Here is a 15126-nt window from a genome sequence, read left to right as displayed (position 1 = left end):
CCGCCACCCCACCCCCACCCGCCCCCACCCACGTTGAGTTTTCTTCGTTCGGCGAGGCCCCACCACCGCCCCCACAACCACCGTCCCCACCCGAGCCCATTCCTTCGCACCGGCGAACTCCGGCGAGCTCTCAATAATCGACTAACCCAATTTTGAAATTTAGTCTACTGTCATTTAACTAGTGTGGAATATAAAAGGGGAAAACCATAAGCATTGCGACTATAGTGTTGAGCGTGCCATGGCGGATCTGAAGGTGCAAACCGGAGAAAGGCAACTTCGCAACCAATGTTTGCTTTCAACTATCAAGCAAGTGATGGACAAGAAATCAGAGTAAAGCAGTGTCGATCTATTTTCTTGTCGCGATAAATAAGTTGAGCAGATACAAAAGAGTACCGCCTCTGGTGCGGCGCCGTGTATGCATCTGCTGAGAATTTGACGGTGCTGCAGTAGCGATGGCTGTCGGAGGCATGGAAGCAGATCTAGGAGGGTAGACGGTGGTGGTGGGGCACGGTGGACGAGATGGTCGTAGGAGCGGCGCCGGCAAGGTGGACTACGGCAGGGATGAAGTGAGAGGACGGGATGCAAGGATCCCGGTACGAAGCCGCGGATGAGAGAGGTCGATCTCTTGTAATGGACGATGGCGTCGGGTATCAGCTCCGGCATGGTGGAGGAGAACGGCAGTGGATGGGGTGGCGGACAGAGGTGGCTGGGGTGGAGAGGATGTTTTGGCGCCCACGAAGTACGAATGGGGAAATGGAGGGAGGGAGGAAGGGGGAACCATGTTTTCAGGGCGCGCTTGTCCCAAATGCGAGGAAATTTACAAACTTAGCCCCCGTTTAAAATTTTCTACAACACAACTATATTAGTCGGTTGGGGATAGGACGATAATCTCACATACACCAAATATTTGCCGACGAGAGTTTGTTTTTGGCGCCCACCGTGTATGAATCAGGGAGGGAGTCGATTTCGGCCGAGGAGACACTGTGTTTTGGCGCCCACCGTGTATGAATCTCGGTGAGAGGCGGTTATGTCATGTTTGAGTGAAATTACAAACCTACCCCTATCAAAACCTATAGAAATCAAGCCGATAGGTTTGCGTGTCAGGGATAGGCAGAAATTTCCATCTCGGAGATTTTGGTTTCGGGCGGTTACTGCGACTTTCCCCGCTTCATTCATATTTTTGCAGAGCAAGAGTGCACGTTTACCGTGCTAACTCAATTCGAATCCAGTTTGTATTCTATTTTTGTTCGGGCAGGATCCATTTGCGATTGGGATAAAATTCTATATACATCATTTTTTATATACTTTCAAAAGCACAATAAAGAATTCTACTCCTTTATATGTATATAATATGATTTACAAATACAATGATCTCAAAATCATAAGGTTGAATTCAAAAAAATTCAAACCAAATTATGTTCTACTAAAATGTATGGATCAGTAATATCTACATATTAAATAACATAGATGCGCGTGAATTCATATGAGTATGCATGTTTGATGGATCAATTTTGGATCGAGTATGAATTACATGTATCATCATCTTGAATTCAAAAATTTGAATCCCTTTTATGTCGACTCCTTTCACGCCCATCTCTCTGGCATGCTCCTTCATGTAGCTATCATTCTCTTTTCTCCAGCTCACCCGCAAGATCACTTCATGTTTCTCCTATCTTTGCAAACATGGTCTCTCAACGTCTCCCTTGAGAAGTGTCACACTCTCCCTATCATTATACATTACACGGTTTTCATTATCTCTCACGTCTCTACCGTTCTCTGGTATCACTAGGTACCTAAGATTTCTTTTTCACCGCCACACACACAGTCTCACTCGTCTTTCACTTTGTCTTTCTCTCTATGGGGTTCTCTCACACACCCTATATGTCTCTAGATATGACTCATACCACTAAAATTACTCTCTCCTGCAGACACAACATTTGTTGCGGTCTCCTTTCCGTCTCCATCCCAGTTATAAACTGACATTATTCATTTGTTTACCGATCAGACAAACCCCCCCGCTCTCTCTCTCTCTCTCATACACACACATCTCCTGCTTCCACTCCCCTTCCCGACTATAGTCTCTCTCTCTCACACAAAACTCTCGCTTTCGCACCCCCGACCCCTATTTCTCTCACATCATTGATCGACTAGCCTCCAGATAGGTTTATACGTGTGCTTCCACTATCGCGTACATGTCTCTCTCGCGCTCCTTGTATCTATGTAGATTTTTCGACCCTTCTTGAGACACGCCCTCTCGATCATGCACACACACACACTATCGCCTCATTTTAAGCTGATACCTCTCGCACACACACTCTTTCTATCTTTGTCACGCATGCACTCCGTCCTCCTCCTCTCTCCCTCTCTCTCACACACACAACACACACATGGGCTTTTTGCAACAACTAGCAAGATGCCCATGCGTTGCACGAAACATCAAGATGCATTTGTATGAGTAGTTTATCTTGTGGGAGAAAAGGATGAACGAGGGAAGGCCTTATTTGCAAATGTGGAGAGGGGTCTGGGTATATTTTTGCAAAACTGCCACAGTTTCCTTCCTATCAATCAGATATAAATTGGACGGCCTCTATTGCAGGATGGCAGGCACACCATCATCACCAACTCTGTTTTTATCTCTAACTAGCAAGATGCCTGTGCGTTGCACATAACATCAGGATGCATTTGTATGACTAGTTTATCTTGTGAGAGAAAAGTATGAACGAGGGAAGGCCTTATTTGCAAATATGGAGAGGTGTGTGGGTACCTTTTTGCAAAATTGCCATAGTTTCCTTCCTATCCGTCAGATATAAATCGGACGGCCTATACTGCAGGATGGTTGGCACACCATCATCACCAACTCTGTTTTTATAAGAGTGTATACATATATATATATATAAATATATATATATATATATAATTATAAGCATAGTCGGTGATGATGGTGTGCCGGCCATCCTGCAATATAGGCCATCCGATCTATATCTAACGGATAGGACGGAAACTATGGCAATTTACCCGCACTCCTCTCCACATTTGCAGATAAGGCCTTCCCTCATTCAACATTTTCTCCCACGAGATCTTGATGTTCCGTATAACGCATGGGCATCTTGCTAGTAAGAATAGAAATTAGAGATATACCACTTCTCGAATCTTGAAACCAACAACATTCCTCCCTTATCTCATCAAAACCGCCAAAGGAATATATTTTGAGTGAAACATAAGATATTTTTAGTGATACACATATTTCAAAACTAGACTATTTTTTCTATCAAATCGGTGAATATGTATTAATCTACTTTGATCGTGTGGCAACGCATTGGCACATTTGCTAGTAGTTATTACTACTGTATAATTTTTTGGACACCAGACAAACGGGGGGTACATATACGAAGAGAAGAGGCGCACACACGCAGTCGGTCTCTCGCTGTCTCGCACGCATGAGATTTACGTAAAGGCACCGTTAACAAATAAATTCTAAAACCCTAGGTGCACGATTGCTGCATGCGCGGGTACCGGGTATGTGGTGGAGCGCACCTTTGTAGGAATAGTCAGCTCGTGTGATAATTTGATCCGTAGGAGTTGATGGTCGGGACCACAAGTGAACGACCTAGAGGCGGTGGCTCGCCAGTTGCCACACATTGAGTAGCCACGTTTAAAATATAATTTCTTTAGCGGGGTGAGTGTTCCGATTTTCAAGGGCGCGTTATAAGTACTTAAGTAGTTTTTAGAATGATTGGTATGGAGCGAAAATGGAATTCATAACTACTACCTCCTTGGCGTATGGTTGTATGGGTTTATGTTGCGACATGTTGAACCTGGTAGTTCTAGGGCAAATACTATGGTTTAGATGTTGGTTTTCAGTAATGAAAATCAGAAGGGGGAAATTGAAAAAAAAACTACTACCTCGGTCCTGGTTTACTAGTCCCCATCGTATTTTGGGTCAAAATTTGTCCACAAATTTTACTTGTAAAATGTGAATGGAAAACGAGATTTTGTTATACCCAAACAAAAAAGGACTGGAGGGAGTGATTGCTCTGACACGGACGCAACCTCTCATAGCGCAGGCATTGAATCGACGCGCCGGCCAAGAGGGCCCCACTTGCTGCAGGCCAGGCTGAACACGCCTCCTCGCCACATGCAACCGGCTTCAGACTGCCCCGCCCGCCTCCATTGAATCCACGCGTGTGCCGGCAACACATCCTTCCGCGAGCCAGCTAGCATTTTGGAACACAAGTCGGCTGGCTCCTCTCGTCCGCTCGCTATTTAAACGAGGCTAGACGCCTGGCAAGAACCGCACCACACCACTGCTCCCCATATCCTCCTTGCACCATTTTCTCGACACTCTCCATAGCATCCGGTGAGCAGGAAGACGAGTTCTCCAGCTTAAAAGCCGGCTAGGTGCCCTGACAAGCCAGGCAACTCGCTGCCGCACCTCCCTCCCCACCCCAGGCCATCAGTACGATGGGCGAGGCTACAGGTGGGCAAGTGGAGGAGCAAGCCGCCGCTCCAAGATGGCCCCTGGTGCATCAACTCGACGCTCCAAGCCTGCTCACAGAGGAGTGGCCAGTTGCTGCACGTCGGCACACGGGGGACCACGACGTCCAGTGCACCGTGGTTGTCCTCGCCATCCGACGCAAATGTTGCCGGAACCGGAGCATGCTGGCGGAGGTGGCCAACACGTTTGCGGCCATCACCGACACAGGAGCCGTCGCCGCTCTGAACCCACGAATGCCATCGCCGCTCTGAACCCACGAATGCTACGACCACCGCATCGCCGGTATAGACACCCGGTGTGTTGCCCGGTTTGTCTCAAAACATCATGGGCCCCAGCAGCGACCGGCATTAGAAATTATACCTGCTTCCAGAAGTTATTCGCGATTAGTCAAAAAATGACCAAAATATAATTAATTACGCATGGTCTTGACTTGTTGTGCTCGCACTGGTAGTAGGAACTAGAGGTTATTCTTTATTTATAACTCTCCTCACATTTTTTTGGCTTTGAAGTGAGTCATGGTTGTGGACATTACCTATGAATGTGCAGATATCTGTGAACATGAGTTTCATGTGGAAGTTGAACTTGGAATGTTGGGCATGCGCGTGAACTATACCATGTCCAATGCTTTGTCTGTTATTGTTTAGAAAGTAATTGCTGTTATTACATGACCCAAAAAAATTATTTTGTGCCACATTAGTAGATGCATGGACATCACAACAGGCATGCTGACTGGATAAACATTTGAACCTAGCTATTATGAAGGAAATTTGTATTGACAACAGTTTTAGATAGCAGGAGATGCCTAGCCCGCTCTGCCTCTGCTAGCTTCTTTCTGGCTTATTCCATCTCTTCTTTGGCTTGGGTGAAGAGAGCATCTGATTGCTCTTTTCGCTTCTTCAGGAACTCAGCTACATTCTCAAGGGTTGCTGCATGCTTTCTTTGAGCCTTTACTAGAGCCACGAGGACATGAACAGTTGACGACTCCACCTGGCTTGTGTGTAATCCAGCATCATCCGGGAATTTGCACCTTGTGTCTAATCCAGCATCACTAGGGAACTGACACCTTGTGTGTAATCCAGCCTCATTTTGGAAACATGATCTCGAGGTTGACCATACTTCCCTCCTCACAGGAACTGCATCCTAACATGAAGTAACTTCTTTTTTAGATCAATACTCAGAGCAACCCAGACCCATTTAGTTGAAGCCAGTTAAACAGGACTCTGAGAAGTGAATTCAAAAGGAAAAATATAAAAACAGACTACAAGGTGAGAGCACCCACTTCCTACATCAAGCTAAAAACGAAAGCACTAGGACGATTAAGACTCTTCTTATTACACATCGAAGAACATGAGGCTAAGAGAAACAGGAAACTACAACATATACACATCAAAGTACACGAGGCTAAACGAAAGTAATTGAAAGGGTGTTACTTACCAAAGCTCGTTTTACAGGTTCGGTGCAGCTCCTCTTTAACTTGACACGCTCCTTGAAGATGTCCCCAATATACCGTGTTTGGTCTTCATTGCTCCTCTGCATGTCCGCACTCATGGTTTTAAAATCAAAACATGGCAAGAAAAATATACTATTAATACTCACACATCTTGTGGGCAACATTAAAGCACTCGTCTGCCATGTTAGGGCATCTCCAACAGAAGCACAACGCGTGGCGCTTTAAAAAAGTGTTTAATATTTATCTCTCCTCTCTTCTCTACTGCTATATTTATTTTATATTTTATATTTATCTCTACTACTCTACTCTCTACTCTTTTTTCTACTTTCTTTTCTTTTCTCTACTCTCTACTCTTATAAAAAACCGAGTTGGTGATGATGGTGTGCCTGCCATCCTGCAATATAGACCGTCCGATCTATATCTGATGGATAGAAAGCAAACTATGAAAAATTTGCAAAGAGATACCCGCACCCCTCTCCAGATTTGCAGATAAGGCCTTCCCACGTTCATCCTTTTCTCCTACAAGATAAACTACTCATACAAATGCCTCTTGATGTTCCGTGCAACGCATGGGCATCTTGCTAGTTCTAAAAAACTTTCCATCATTTGCCACACTACTTGTTGCAGATGAAGAACCTACCCAAGCACAACACGATACATGAGCGACGCACAATTACAAGTTGATATTCTGTTGGACAATGGAGGCTATAACCAATTACTTTTACGGGAACAATAGCAACCAGGAAATTCGAAGGGTAGGTATGAACAAAATTGGAAGTGCACATGTACTGCTAAGTGATTCAATACACACATTACCAATCGAGGAGGAGAACGATGGTCGCAGCGGCCTTTGTGCATCATGGTCGGCGACGGGAGTTAGTTCATTGTCCACGAAGGTGGTGCTTCTGCGCTTGGCATCGGCTTCCGGGAAGCAGATCCGAGACCGTGGAAGACGGTGCCGGAGAAGAGACTCCGTGTACGACGACGATGGTGGACCGGCTCCAGTGCGGCGTACGAGGTTGTCGATGAGGCAGATGTGCTCCGGTGGATGAGTGTGCCAATGGAGAAGGGGAGGAGCACGAAGGCGGCTGATACAAGTGCAATATGGATAGTAGATAATAGTTTTTGTAATCTGAAAATATAAAAACAGCAAGGTAACTAATGATAAAAGTGAGCGTAAACGGTATTGCAATGCTAGGAAACAAGGCCTAGGATTCATACTTTCACTAGTGCAAGTCCTCTCAATAATAATAACATACTTGGATCATATAACTATCCCTCAACATGCAACAAAGAGTCACTCCAAAGTCACTAATAGTGGAGAACAAACGAAGAGATTATGGTAGGGTACGAAACCACCTCAAAGTTATTCTTTCCAATCAATCAGTTGGGCTATTCCTATAAGTGTCACAAACATCCCTAGAGTTCGTACTAGAATAACACCTTAAGACACAAATCAATCAAAACCCTAATGTCACCTAGATACTCCAATGTCACCTCAAGTATCCGTGGGGTATGATTATACGATATGCATCTCACAATCTCAGATTCATCTATTCAACCAACACAAAGGACCTTAAAGAGTGCCCCAAAGTTCTACCGGAGAATCACGACGAAAACGTGTGCCAACCCCTATGCATAGGTTCATGGGTGGAACCCGTAAGTTGATCACCAAAACATACATCAAGTGAATCACGTGATATCCCATTGTCACCACAGATACGCATGGCAAGACATACATCAAGTGTTCTTAAATCTTTAAAGACTCAATCCGATAAGATTACTTCAAAGGGGAAACTCAATTCATTACAAGAGAGAAGAGGGGGAGGAGAAACATAAGATCCAACTATAATAGCAAAGCTCGCGATACATCAAGATCGTGCCAAAATCAAGAACACGAGAGAGAGAGAGATCAAACACATAGCTACTGGTACATACCCTCAGCCCCGAGGGAGAACTACTCCCTCCTCGTCATGGAGAGCACCGGGATGATGAAGATGGCCACCGGAGAAGGATTCCCCCTCCGGCAGGGTGCCGAAACGTGTCTAGATTGGTTTTCAGTGGCTACGGAGGCTTCTGGCGGCGGAACTCTCGATCTATTGTGCTCCCCGGAAGTTTTACGATACGTAGGTATATATGGGTACAAGGGGTACGTCGGTAGACCGAAGGGGGGGCCACGAGGCAGGGGGGCGCCCCCTACCCTCGTGAGCACCTCCTTCATCTTTTGACGTAGGGTCCAAGTCTATCCGGTAGGTTTCCTTCCAAAAATAACTTCTCCAGTTGATTTCGTTCCGTTTTGACTCCGTTTGATATTCCTTTTCCTCGAAACACTGAAATAGGCATAAAACAGTAAATCTGGGCTGGGCCTCCGGTTAATAGGTTAGTCCCAAAAATAATATAAAAGTGGAAAATAAAGCCCAATATTGCCCAAAATAGTAGATAATATAGCGTGGAGCAATCAAAAATTATAGATACGTTGGAGATGTATCAGCATCCCCAAGCTTAATTCCTGCTCGTCCTCGAGTAGGTAAATGATAAAAACCGAATTTTTGATGCGGAGTGCTACTTGGCATAATTTCAATGTAGTTCTTCTTAATTGTCGCATGAATATTCAGATCCATAAGATTCAAGACAAAAGTTCATATTGACATAAAAATGATAATACTTCAAGCATACTAACTAAGCAATTATGTCTTCTCAAAATAACATGGCCAAAGGAAGTTCATCCCTACAAAATCATATAGTTTAGTCATGTTTCATTTTCGTCACACAAGAATGCTCTCATCATGCACAACCCCAATGACAAGCAAAGCAATTGTTTCATACTTTAGTAATCTCAAACTCATAAACTTTCACGCAATACATGAGCGCGAGCCATGGACATAGCACTATGGGTGCAATAGAATATAATGAGGGGGGTTACGTGGAGAAGACAAAAAAGGAGAAAGTCTCACATCAACGAGGCTAATCAATGGGCTATGGAGATGCCCACCAATTGATGTTAATGCAAGGAGTAGGGATTGCCATGCAACGGATGCACTAGAGCTATAAATGTATGAAAGCTCAACAAAATAAACTAGTGGGTGTGCATCCAACTTGCTTGCTCACGAAGACATAGGGCTCTTGAGGAGGCCCGTTGTTGGAATATACAAGCCAAGTTCTATAATGAAAAATTCCCACTAGTATATGAAAGTGAGAACATGAGAGACTCTCTACTATGAAGATCATGGTGCTACTTTGAAGCACAAGTGTGGTAAAAGGATAGTAACATTGTCCCTTCTCTCTTTTTCTCTCATTTTTTTGGGACTTCTCTTTTTTTATAGCCTTTCTCTTTTCTTTTTTTGGGCCTTCTCTTTTTTTATGGCCTTTCTCTTTTCTTTTTTTGGGCCTTCTCTTTTTTATGGCCTTTCTTTTTTTATTCCTCACTTGGGACAATGTTCTAATAATGATGATCATCACACTTCTATTTATTTACAACTCAATGATTACAACTCGATACTAGAACAAGGATGACTCTATATGAATGCCTCCGGTGGTGTACCGGGATATGCAATGAACCAAGAGTGACATGTATGAAAGAATTATGAATGGTGGCTTTGCCACAAATACTATGTCAACTACATGATCATGCTAAGCAATATGACAATGATGAATGTGTCATGATGAACGGAATGATGGAAAGTTGCATGGCAATATATCTCGGAATGGCTATGGAAATGCCATAATATGTAGGTATGGTGGCTGTTTTGAGGAAGATATAAGGAGGTTTATGTGTGACAGAGCGTATCATATAACGGGGTTTGGATGCACCGAAGTTTGCACCAACTCTCAATGTGAGAAAGGGCAATGCACGGTACCGAAGAGGCTAGCAAGGATGGAAGGGTGAGAGTGCGTATAATCCATGAACTCAGCATTAGTCATAAAGAACTCACATACTTATTGCAAAAATCTACAAGTCATCAAAAACCTCGGTACTATGCGCATGCTCCTAGGGGGATATATTGGTAGGAAAAGACCATCTCTCGTCCCCGACCGCCACTCATAAGGAGGACAATCAAATAACACCTCATGTTTCAAATTTGTTACACAACATTTACCATACGTGCATGCTACGAGACTTGCAAACTTCAACACAAGAATTTCTCAATTTCACAACTACTCAACTAGCACTACTTTGATATTATTACCTCTATATCTCAAAACAATCATCAAGCATCAAACTTCTCTTAGTATTCAACACACTCATAAGAAAGTTTTATTATTCTTGAATACCTAGCATATTAGGATTTTAAGCAAATTACCATGCTATTAAGACTCTCAAAATAATCTAAATGAAGCATGAGAGTTCATCTATTTCTTCAAAATAAAACTACCACCATGCTCTAAAAGATATAAGTGAAGCACTAGAGCAAATGACAAACTACTCCGAAAGATATAAGTGAAGATCAATGAGTAGTTGAATAATTATGCAACTATGTGAAGACTCTCTAACATTTAAGAATTTAAGATCTTGGTATTTTATTCAAACAGCAAGAAAAGCAAAATAAAATTACATTCTAAGAATGGCAAACATCATGTGAAGAAGCAAAAACTTAGGATCAACCGAAACTAACCGATAGTTGTTGAAGAAGAAAGGTGGGATGCCAGCCGGGGCATCCCCAAGCTTAGAAGCTTGAGACTTCTTGAAATATTATCTTGGGGTGCCTTGGGCATCCCCAAGCTTGAGCTTTTTTGTCTCCTTAATTCCTCTCATATCACGGTCTCCCTAAATCTCAAAAGCTTCATCCACACAAAACTCAACAAGGACTCGTGAGATAAGTTAGTATAAACCATTGCCAAAACCTTATCATACTCTACTGTAGCAAATCACTAAAATTATTATTCTACATTGCATACTAAATGCCTCTGCATATTTAATAGTCTTATCCTCAAATAGAATCATTAAAGAAGCAAACATATGCAAACAATGCAAACATAACAGCAATCTGCCTAAACAGGATAGTCTGTAAAGAATGCAGCAACATCCATACTTCCCTAGCTCCAAAAATTATGAAAGAAAATTCCCACTGTATTAAATTTATCAGATCTTAATATGCAAGAGGTTTCAACATTTTATCACATTCTGAATTTTCTAGGGAATTATTGCAACAGCGGTAAACTTTCTGTTTTCAAACAGCAACATGTGGACTTCTAAAATAGGCTATCAATGCCACTTTTATTGAAATAAAAGATGCAGAACATTGTTCTAAATAACAGCAAGCAAATTCTAACAAAATAAATTGACGCTCCAAGCAAAACACATATCATGTGGTGAATAAAAATATAGCTCCAAGTAAAATTACCGATGAACGAAGACGAAGGAGGGGATGCCTTCCGGGGCATCCCCAAGCTTTGGCTTTTAGGTGTCCTTAGATTATATTGGGGGTGCCATGGGCATCCCAAAGCTTAGGCTCTTGCCACTCCTTGTTCCATAATCCATCGAATCCTTACCCAAAACTTGAAAACTTCACAAGACATAACTTAAAGTAGAAAACTCGTGAGCTCCGTTAGTATAAGAAAATAAATCACCACTTCAAGGTACTGTAATGAACTCATTATTAATTCATATTGGTGTAATATCTACTGTATTCCAACTTATCTATGGTTCATACCCTCCGATACTACTCATAGATTCATCAAAATAAGCACACAAGACACGAAAAACAGAATTTAACAAAAACAGAACAGTCTATAGTAATCTGGATCAAACGTATACTTATGAACTCATAAAACTCTCAAATAAATTGTTGGACCTGAGGAATTTATCTATTAATCATCTGCAGAAATAATTAACTAAATAGCACTCTCCAAAAAATGGCAGTAGTTCTCGTGAGCGCTAAAGTTTCTATTTTTTACAGCATGATCAACAAGACTTTCCCAAAGTCTTCCCAAAGGTTCTACTTGGCACAAACACTAACTAAAAAACTAAAACCACATCTAAACAGAGGCTAGATGAATTATTTATTACTAAACAGGAACAAAAGGCAAGGAAAAAAATAAAGTTGGGTTGCCTCCCAACAAGCGCTATCGTTTAACGCCCCTACCTAGGCATGATGATTTCAATGATGCTCACATAAAGGATAAGAATTGTAACATAAAGAGAGCATCATGAAGAATATAATTAGCACATTTAAGTCTAACCCACTTCCTATGTATAGGGATTTTGTGAGCAAACAACTTATGGAAACAATAATCAATTAGCATAGAAGGTAAAGCAAGCAAAACTTCAAGATTTTAAGCACATAGAGAGGAAACTTGGTATTATTGTAATTCCTACAAGCATATATTCCTCCCTCATAATAATTTTCAGTAGCATCATGAATGAACTCAACAATATAACCAGCACCTAAAGCATTCTTTCCATGATCTACAAGCATAGAAAATTTACTACTCCCCACATAAGCAAAATTCTTCTCATTTGGGATAGTGGGAGTATCATAAGAGACTTGGATACTATAAATTGTTTCCACATTAAAAGAGTAATGTTCAGAAAAGGGGTAACCATAATCATGACAAGTTTTATAAATATAATCCTCACTACTTTTTATAGCATATGTATCATCACAATAATTATCATAAGTAGGAGGCATGTTATTATCATTATAAATTTGCATATCAAAACTTGGGATACTAAAAATATCATCTTCATTAAGCGTAGCATCCCCAAGCTTGGGACAAACATTAATTGCAGCAAATATATTCTCAAAAACATCATCTTCATCAAACATAGCTTCCCCAAGCTTGTGGATTTGCATATCATTAGTATCATGGATATTCAAAGAATTCGTACTAACAACATTGCAATCATGCTCATCATTCAAATATTTAGTGCCAAACATTTTATAGATTTCTTCTTCAAGCACTTGAGCACAATTATCCTTTCCATCATACTCACGAAAGATATTAAAAAGATGAAGCGTATGAGGCAAACTTAATTCCATTTTTTTGTAATTTTCTTTTATAAACTAAACTAGTGATAAAACAAGAAACTAAAAGACTCGATTGCAAGATCTAAAGATATACCTTCAAGCACTCACCTCCCCGGCAATGGCGCAAGAAAAGAGCTTGATGTCTACTACACAACCTTCTTCTTGTAGACGTTATTGGGCCTCCAAGTGCAGAGGTTTGTAGGACAATAGCAAATTTCCCTCAAGTGGATGACCTAAGGTTTATCAATCTGTAGGAGGCGTAGGATGAATATGATCTCTCTCAAGCAACTCTGCAACCAAATAACAAAGAGTCTCTTGTGTCCCCAACACACCCAATACAAAGGTAAATTGTATAGGTGCACTAGTTCGGCGAAGAGAGGGTGATACAAGTTCAATATGGATAGTAGATAATAGTTTTTGTAATCTGAAAATATAAAAACAACAAGGTAACTAATGATAAAAGTGAGCGTAAACGGTATTGCAATGCTAGGAAACAAGGCCTAGGGTTCATACTTTCACTAGTGAAAGTCCTCTCAACAATAATAACATAGTTGGATCATATAACTATCCCTCAACATGCAACAAAGAGTCACTCCAAAGTCACTAATAGCGGAGAACAAACGAAGAGATTATGGTAGGTTATGAAACCACCTCAAAGTTATTCTTTCCAATCAATCCGTTGGGCTATTCCTATAAGTGTCACAAACATCCCTAGAGTTCGTACTAGAATAACACCTTAAGACACAAATCAATCAAAACCCTAATGTCACCTAGATACTCCAATGTCACCTCAAGTATCCGTGGGGTATGATTATACGATATGCATCACACAATCTCAGATTCATCTATTCAACCAACACAAAGGACCTCAAAGAGTGCCCCAAAGTTCTACCGGAGAATCACGACGAAAACGTGTGCCAACCCCTATGCATAGGTTCATGAGCGGAACCCGCAAGTTGATCACCAAAACATACATCAAGTGAACCACGTGATATCCCATTGTCACCACAGATACGCACGGCAAGAAATACATCAAGTGTTCTCAAATCTTTAAAGACTCAATCCGATAAGATTACTTCAAAGGGGAAACTCAATTCATTACAAGAGAGAAGAGGGGGAGGAGAAACATAAGATCCAACTATAATAGCAAAGCTCGCGATACATCAAGATCGTGCCAAAATCAAGAACACGAGAGAGAGAGAGAGATCAAACACATAGCTACTGGTACATACCCTCAGCCCCGAGGAAGAACTACTCCCTCCTCGTCATGGAGAGCACCGGGATGATGAAGATGGCCACCGGAGAAGGATTCCCCCTCCGGCAGGGTGCCGAAACGGGTCTAGATTGGTTTTCAGTGGCTACGGAGGCTTCTGGCGGCGGAACTCCCGATCTATTGTGCTCCCCAGAAGTTTTGCGATACGTAGGTATATATGGGTACAAGGGGTACGTCGGTAGACCGAATGGGGGGCCACGAGGCAGGGGGGCGCCCCCTACCCTCGTGAGCACCTCCTTCATCTTTTGACGTAGGGTCCAAGTCTATCCGGTAGGTTTCCTTCCAAAAATAACTTCTCCAGTTGATTTCGTTCCGTTTTGACTCCGTTTGATATTCCTTTTCCTCGAAACACTGAAATAGGCATAAAACAGTAAATCTGGGCTGGGCCTCCGGTTAATAGGTTAGTCCCAAAAATAATATAAAAGTGGAAAATAAAGCCCAATATTGCCCAAAACAGTAGATAATATAGCGTGGAGCAATCAAAAATTATAGATACGTTGGAGATGTATCAGCGGCGGTGCCGTGAAGAAGTCTATTTTGGTGTGGGGATAAAAATGGGGAGTATTCAGGTGTACTACTCTGGGTGCCGCGGTGGGGTTGGCTGGGTAGGCTGAACCTGCAGTTACGAAAACAGGCCCCTACCAAGCATAATCGGAAGACCTGTTCCGAAGGTTATGATGGTAACTTCGCAGTGCTCGAATCAGGGTTGCGAGAGATTTTCCCGCCGACCTCAAAATTTTGTGACACTAAACTCCTCGTGTGGCGTGTTGGGTGATTGGGCTAAGCAACTAGTGAGTAGTACTAGTAACTACTAGTACTCCCTCCGATTTTATTAACTCTGCATATTAGTTTTGACCAAAGTCAAACTTCCTAAAGTTTGACCAAGTTTATAGAAAAACATAAACATTTACCATAACAAATATGTATGATGTGAAAGTAC

This window comes from Triticum urartu, chromosome 2A (genome assembly GCF_056163025.1).
Source record: "Triticum urartu cultivar PI428250 chromosome 2A, HENAU_Tu73, whole genome shotgun sequence".
Lineage (NCBI taxonomy): Eukaryota > Viridiplantae > Streptophyta > Magnoliopsida > Poales > Poaceae > Triticum > Triticum urartu.
This window is presented reverse-complemented; position numbering follows the sequence as displayed.